The sequence below is a fragment of the Nyctereutes procyonoides genome, unplaced genomic scaffold, assembly GCF_905146905.1.
Source record: "Nyctereutes procyonoides isolate TBG_1078 unplaced genomic scaffold, NYPRO_anot_genome, whole genome shotgun sequence".
Classification (NCBI taxonomy): Eukaryota; Metazoa; Chordata; class Mammalia; order Carnivora; family Canidae; genus Nyctereutes; species Nyctereutes procyonoides.
In genome coordinates this window covers 26,196,372-26,202,781 of record NW_026575122.1, presented here as the reverse complement: position 1 = coordinate 26,202,781, position 6,410 = coordinate 26,196,372, and the positions used below count along the sequence as shown (strand labels likewise).

Sequence of the window (6,410 nt, the reverse complement as noted above, 5' to 3'; positions counted from 1 at the left end):
TAGTTATCACAGTGCCCTTTGGACCTTACAACTTACTGGAGCATTAGGAGTAGAAGGAGGGCATAGGGCATGGAGTTTTATTGAGGCTTCTAGTGTACTTAACACACACACACACACACACACACACACAGACACACACACACACACACAAAAAATATATATATATATGCCCAAACAGGCCTCAGAAATTGCTAGGGTTTTTTTTTTTTTTTAAGTCTGCATTAAATAATCCCTTTCATCACATGGAAAAACACCACCTAAACTATGATCCCCCGCCAAAAAAAAAAATGTATTACTTCATTACCCTGCAAGGAATGGATTCTGTACACTTAAGTTCTACGATGAAAACTTTCAATCATGTCAAGTCTGGGACTCTAGAAATTTGCTTATTTAGGGATCATGGTCAAAGTTTCTGTGGGAGGTCCTCTTTGGAAGGGGTTTGATTCTGTTCATGAAAAGGCTAAGGATGGCACAAATTATCCCATGAGCCCACCTTCTTCCTAACCGTAGGTTCAATTAACAGCACATCCTTGTTTTTGAATTATTTACATGTTATGATAATGATTTTGCCATTTACGTGTTTATCATTTTCAAGCAAACTGTGGACGCCTCAGGAAAGAGACTGAAATACAGAAGAAGAAGAAAAAAATCAGCTAACACACCTTGGTTTGGGCCTCAGCTGGCCCAATGCACGAGCGCCCTCGTGTCCCCAAAGGGGACAGATTGAGGCGGCACCGTAGCGTGGGTCAGCCCTGACGGCCCGGACGTCTGGCAACCATGTGCTGGCCGTGAACTTCGAGTTCAGAATGAAAATAGAAATGTGTGAAGGTGACGCTGTGCTTCAGTTCACATCCTCTTGTCACTACTACATTAAAAACCTCCCTCCAGAAACCCAAATCCTCCGGAAAGCATACAGGGCTCGGGAACGCTATCTTCACCAACGCACCCCTAGTAAGCGCGGAAGCGCATTTCGATCCGGTCCTGCATAAGTCTCTCTTGCCGCTAACGAGGAGTCCAGGGAGCCCAGAGGGCACGGCGAGGGCACGAGCGAGCCCCGGGTTCGGGTTGTCACACTTCCGGGCAGTAAATGGAAGGGCGGTGAGCCTAGGGAGGGACCTTCATTACTTTTGAAAAGAAGTTTTAGAGGCCAGCGAACACCAGCTCCTCGTTAGTATAGTGGTTAGTATCCCCGCCTGTCACGCGGGAGACCGGGGTTCAATTCCCCGACGGGGAGGTTGGCACGTTTTATCGATTCCCGTCGCTCTTTTCCGTATAGTTCACCTACGTCGCGCTAGACCAACAAATACAACACGCAGATACCTTTTGTGTGACTTTTAAAACGGGGGACCCTGAAGCTGAGAGCTCACTGCGACACAAAGGCTACCTGACTGGCAAAGCTTTACGTTGCGGGAGGAGAAGCCGAGCCGCGGCGACCCCGCGCTAACAGCGGCCGCCAGAGCCCGCCCGCGCCTGCGCGTGCGCAGTAACGCCCGCCAAATTCCAACTGGAGGTCACGACCCCGGCGCGGAGCCCGGAGTGGGGGCGGGGAGGGAGCCGGCGGAGTTTCCGGGCCTACAGGCCCGGCGGGAACGGAAGCGGCCTGGCGTGGCAGGGGGAGGAGCGCCTTCCCGGGCCCGGGGCCCCGCCTGGAAGGGAGACGCGCTCCTGCCGCCTCCGCTCGTTGCGCCCCCAAGGTCGGCGGAGGCAGACCTGGGGCGCCAGAGGGCTCGGTGTCTAACTCCAGCCTGCGCGAGGCCGAGGGCCGAGCACAGAACTGGAAGGACGGACGCGTGTCCGGAGGAAACGCCATGTTACTTGAGTCCTAAGAAACCGCGCGAGCCACAGCCCAGCAGGACCTCGTGGCGCAACGGTAGCGCGTCTGACTCCAGATCAGAAGGCTGCGTGTTCGAATCACGTCGGGGTCATGGGTTGTTTTTTTTTTCCAGACGTTTTTAAAACGCTGGCTTCTGGAGATCTAGGATTATTCCCGCCGTTTTTTAAAAATGCCTTTGATTTTAGGATTGAATCGTCTTCATAAGTTATCCTAGTAATCCTTAGTGTGCGAAAAGACAAGGCTGACTTCATACTGTTCAGTTTTGTACTGTTTGGCTTTGTGAAGGGAGTTTTCTGTCATTTAATGTGCGTAGCACCTAGAAGTGTGGATTGTTACTGCTGTGCACTAGTGGGTGTATCCATCAGTCCAGCGGCTCATCCCAAGAAATGTACAAGTTGTTTTCCCAAAAATGGTCTTGCTTTTGGAACCAAGGACAATAGAGTAAAAATGTCTAACATTGAATATTGTTGCGGTTTACGTGTTTTGGCCCGTGTGCCAATAAACAATCTTAACGTGTGATGAGTATCCCACTTTTACAGATAAAACTGGCACACAGAGGAAAAGTTTCCAAACAAGGTACCTGACTACATGTCCTCTTCTTTACTGTTTTATAATAAAGGTGGGGAAACTGTTGAAAGAACGTGCTAGAAGGCATTGGACCTAAGTGATACATCAGTAGCCCCTTTATAGTTTCACCAATTCATGTGAGTGGGGACAAATCTGATACCACGTTAAATTATTAATCTCTTTCATAGGGAGCAGAGCTTCATCACCTTTGTGAGCTCCAGGACGCTCAGTACTGAATAGTGCCCGAAGGCATGTGTCAGACATTTGTTGTACAAAAAATGAACAAGATGATGAGAAATATTTTTAGATCTTTATTGGCCACGTTCCATAAAAGTCCTTGAGTTTTTCTGCTCAACCTTTTGAAAATATCAAGTACTAATTTCTTATGATAAATTATGTCAGGTTAAAACCTAATACAGCACTATAGCCAGACATTCTATTTTCACTTTGTGTAGTTTGTTCTTTCCTCTATTTGGATGGATTGAGGTTAGACCATCCATTTCCACAGATATGAACCACCAACTATGATGAGCCTAATAACTGTGCTCAGCACTGAGGGATACACTGAGTAACCAAATACCATAATGTGTTCGGCTAAGTGCCATAAAAGTAACATGAGCAGAGTGGTATGTAGGTGCTAAAATAGGGACATTAATTCTGCCCTGGGTAGTTCAAGAAGGCCCCATAAAGGAGTGTCTTGAAAAATACAAGTTTGCTGTGTTACTTTAAGGCATTTATTTATCTAGTAGACATACATGAATGCTTTCAAAGAGTCAAGCACTGTCACTTAATATCCCTGGGGTTTGGTTTCTTCAACTATAAAAGTAGTGTTTATGTTAGTTTGCTCAGGCTGCTGTAGCAAAAAACTGGAAGGCTTACACAAGAAATTTATTTTCTTGTGGTTCCGGAGCCTAGAAGTTCAAGATCCAAGTGACAGTGATTTCTTCTGAGACCTGTCCTTGGCTTTTAGGTGGCCACCTCACCGTATCCTTACATGGTCATTCCTCTGTGTGCGAACATCCCTGCTGATGTCCAAGTTTCCTTTTATAAGGAACCCAGTAGGCTTGGATTAGGGCCTACGCTAATGGCCTCATTTTAACTTAATTACCTCTTAAAAGTCCTTATCTCCAAATATACTCACATTTTGAAGTACTGGGGAGTACTCAGGGCTTCCACATATGAATTTTGAGAGGCCACAATTCTCCCCATAACAGAACTTCTGTTCCTTCTCCCCCAGCAACCTTTGAATCTATAGCATACATCTGTAACAATGCCTACTTGATCTTAGCTTGGACCAAGCATGTTATCTCATTTGTACGAAATCATGCTTTTGTGTGCAGCGGAGCAGGTAATGTTACCTTGTTAATCATTTTGTTATTGCAGCCCTAGCAAACTAATACACTTTCTTTGGAGAACTGCTAGTTCTCCAGTATGGCTGGAAAGGAAGAGAGAAAAACTGTAGAGTTAAACAGGAGTTAGATCAATCCGTCAGGATCTTTTAACTGATTTGGATTTTATTCTGAGGACAATGCAAAACTATTATTCAAGACTATGACAAGGTTAACTCTGGCTTTACAAAGTATGTTTAAAAAAAAAAAAAAAAGGCCTAGAGCTGTTGTTTCCAGACCAGTAACCTATGAACAAGTTAGAAATGCAAATGTTCAGGTCCCACCCCACCCCATACCTACCCAGACTCAGAAAACTCTGGGGATGGGGTCTGGCAACAAGAGTTTTAACCAGGCCTTCCAGGTGATTTTAATGCCGACTAAAGTTTGAGAACCAGGGGTCTATAGAACAAGGCCAGACTGGAGGTCCCGCTTACCTCACAGGGTTGAGAATCAAATTGGACACAGCATAGGGAATATGGTCAATGATATTCTAACAGCCTTGTATGGCCACAGATGGTGGCTACACTTGTGGTGAGCACAGTAGAACTTAGGAGTTGAGTCACTGTGTTGTACACTTGAAACTAATGTAACATTGTGTTTCACCTATACTCAAAAAAAAAAAAAAAAAAAAAACTTTAAAAAAAGAACCAGGATTTTGAACCTTGGCACTTAGTCCCTGGGACATTGCGGCCAGGTTGGCTTGGCTTGTCTCTAGCGCTAAGTGTTGAGCTCTAGAGGCGGCTCTAGAGATGTCTGTGAAGTTTGTAGGCTTTGTGATCAAGAAAATTCTTAGTTTCTGGGGTAAGAAAAAATTCTTAGTTTCTGTTGGGCTTCAACATCAGCTTGCGGAGGGCCGGCTCGGGGTGTCTGAATGGTACCAAACAAGACAACCCCGGCCCCAGGTCTCAGAAAGATCCATAAAGCTGCCACCATGGGGAATGTAGTGAAAGTACAGTAGATTCTGTTGCTGGGGATAAATGACTGGAATGATAGAGACAAGATGAACAGGTAATAGGGACTTTGTGGCTGGCAGGGAGGAGGCGGAGTGGACGGGGAGAGGCACTCACCTTCCCGGCCTCAGACTGGAGAGCTGAGCCCTCTGTCACCCAGGGCACTTGGCCATCTTTCTTCCGGTGGCCCTGTTGCACTTAGGTCCTGGGAACCTTAGGTGGGGTCAACATCCGGCCGACTGAGCAACAAAAAATCTTCAGCTGCCCTTGGACCCCTTCATAATTCTCCATAGGGAGCACTTTACAGACGGGCTTGATGTGATTTAGCGAATTTTCAATAGTAGTAGAAACGAAATTAAGGGGTTGCCTGGGTGGCTCAGTGGGTGAGCATCTGCCTTCGGCTCAGGGCATGATCCTGAAGTTCCAGGATCGAGCATGGATGGAGCCTGCTTCTCCTCCGTCTGCCTCTCTCTGTCTCTCATGAATAAATAAAATCTTAAAAAAAAAAATCAAATGAGATATACATATAAATGTTGTAAAGAAATATATATACATGTCATTATTTATATTGCTACAGCTCTAAGATTGTTACTTCACAGGTTCCAGCTTCTTTCCAAGTTTGGACATCTGTACTTTCCTAGAATAGCCCATTTGCTGACTTGCTATATAGCTCTGAAACAACTTAAAATCCAACACTTTAACTTCTACAAATATTTTATAGGAATGAGGTCAAAAAAGAGGCTCTGAAATACAGATCCATATTTGAATTCCCACTTAATAGATCTGTGATTTTGTTCTATTTCACTAAAATCTTTCCAGGCATTTATTCTCCCAAGTAGATTTATCCACTAGTATAGAATGCTCTAAGCATTTATTTCACCTGTTCAATAAACTAGGCTTCTCTTTTGAGATTACTGTTAATCAGTTACCTAAGACTGATGAACTGATAAAAATGAAGCCTTTGGAAATACAAGACTGAAAGACTGAATTCTGATAAGCCAAGTGATTTCCCAATTTCTCACACTAATTTCAAAAGAAGTTATATTTATAAAAGCATGTGTTCATCAGAGAAATCTTCAGAAATACAGAATAAGAAAGTAAAAATTACTTGTTCCCTATCACCTAGATGAAATTATTACAAATATTTTGGTCTATATCCATTTAGTCTTTTTTCTTTGTATAAATTTTTAAATAAACATATATCCAACATATATCCATACACACTACAGTTCTTTATAGAACTGAGATCTTACTCTAATATGGTTCTCTATTTTTTTCTACTTATTTTTTACTCAATGTTGTATTGTGAAAATCTTCTCATATTCTTAAGAAAAATGTGAAGAGGGATCCCTGGGTGGCGCAGCGGTTTGGTGCCTGCCTTTGGCCCAGGGCGCGATCCTGCATACCTGGGATCGAATCCCACCTCGGGCTCCCGGTGCATGGAGCCTGCTTCTCCCTCTGCCTGTGTCTCTGCCTCTCTCTCTCTCTCTGCGTGTGACTATCATAAATAAATAAAATTAAAAAAAAAACAAAACAAAAAAAAAAAAAACTAGGATCAGGGACTTTTTGAAAAAAAAAAAAAAGAAAGAAAAATGTGAAGAATATGACTTTTATGACCATGTATTTAGTCATCTACTCCGCTTGAGGTGACACCTTTAAATTCACAACCAA

General features: G+C 44.0%; 2 non-coding genes across 2 annotated transcripts; both read left to right on the top strand.

Annotated features, from left to right (window-relative positions):
- Nucleotides 1-1,162: 1,162 nt before the first annotated feature.
- Nucleotides 1,163-1,234, top strand: TRNAD-GUC (transfer RNA aspartic acid (anticodon GUC)). The gene has a single exon. It is a non-coding gene; the product is annotated as a tRNA-Asp (tRNA).
- Nucleotides 1,235-1,853: 619 nt separating this feature from the next.
- TRNAW-CCA (transfer RNA tryptophan (anticodon CCA)) lies at nt 1,854-1,925 on the top strand. The gene has a single exon. It is a non-coding gene; the product is annotated as a tRNA-Trp (tRNA).
- Nucleotides 1,926-6,410: the final 4,485 nt, after the last annotated feature.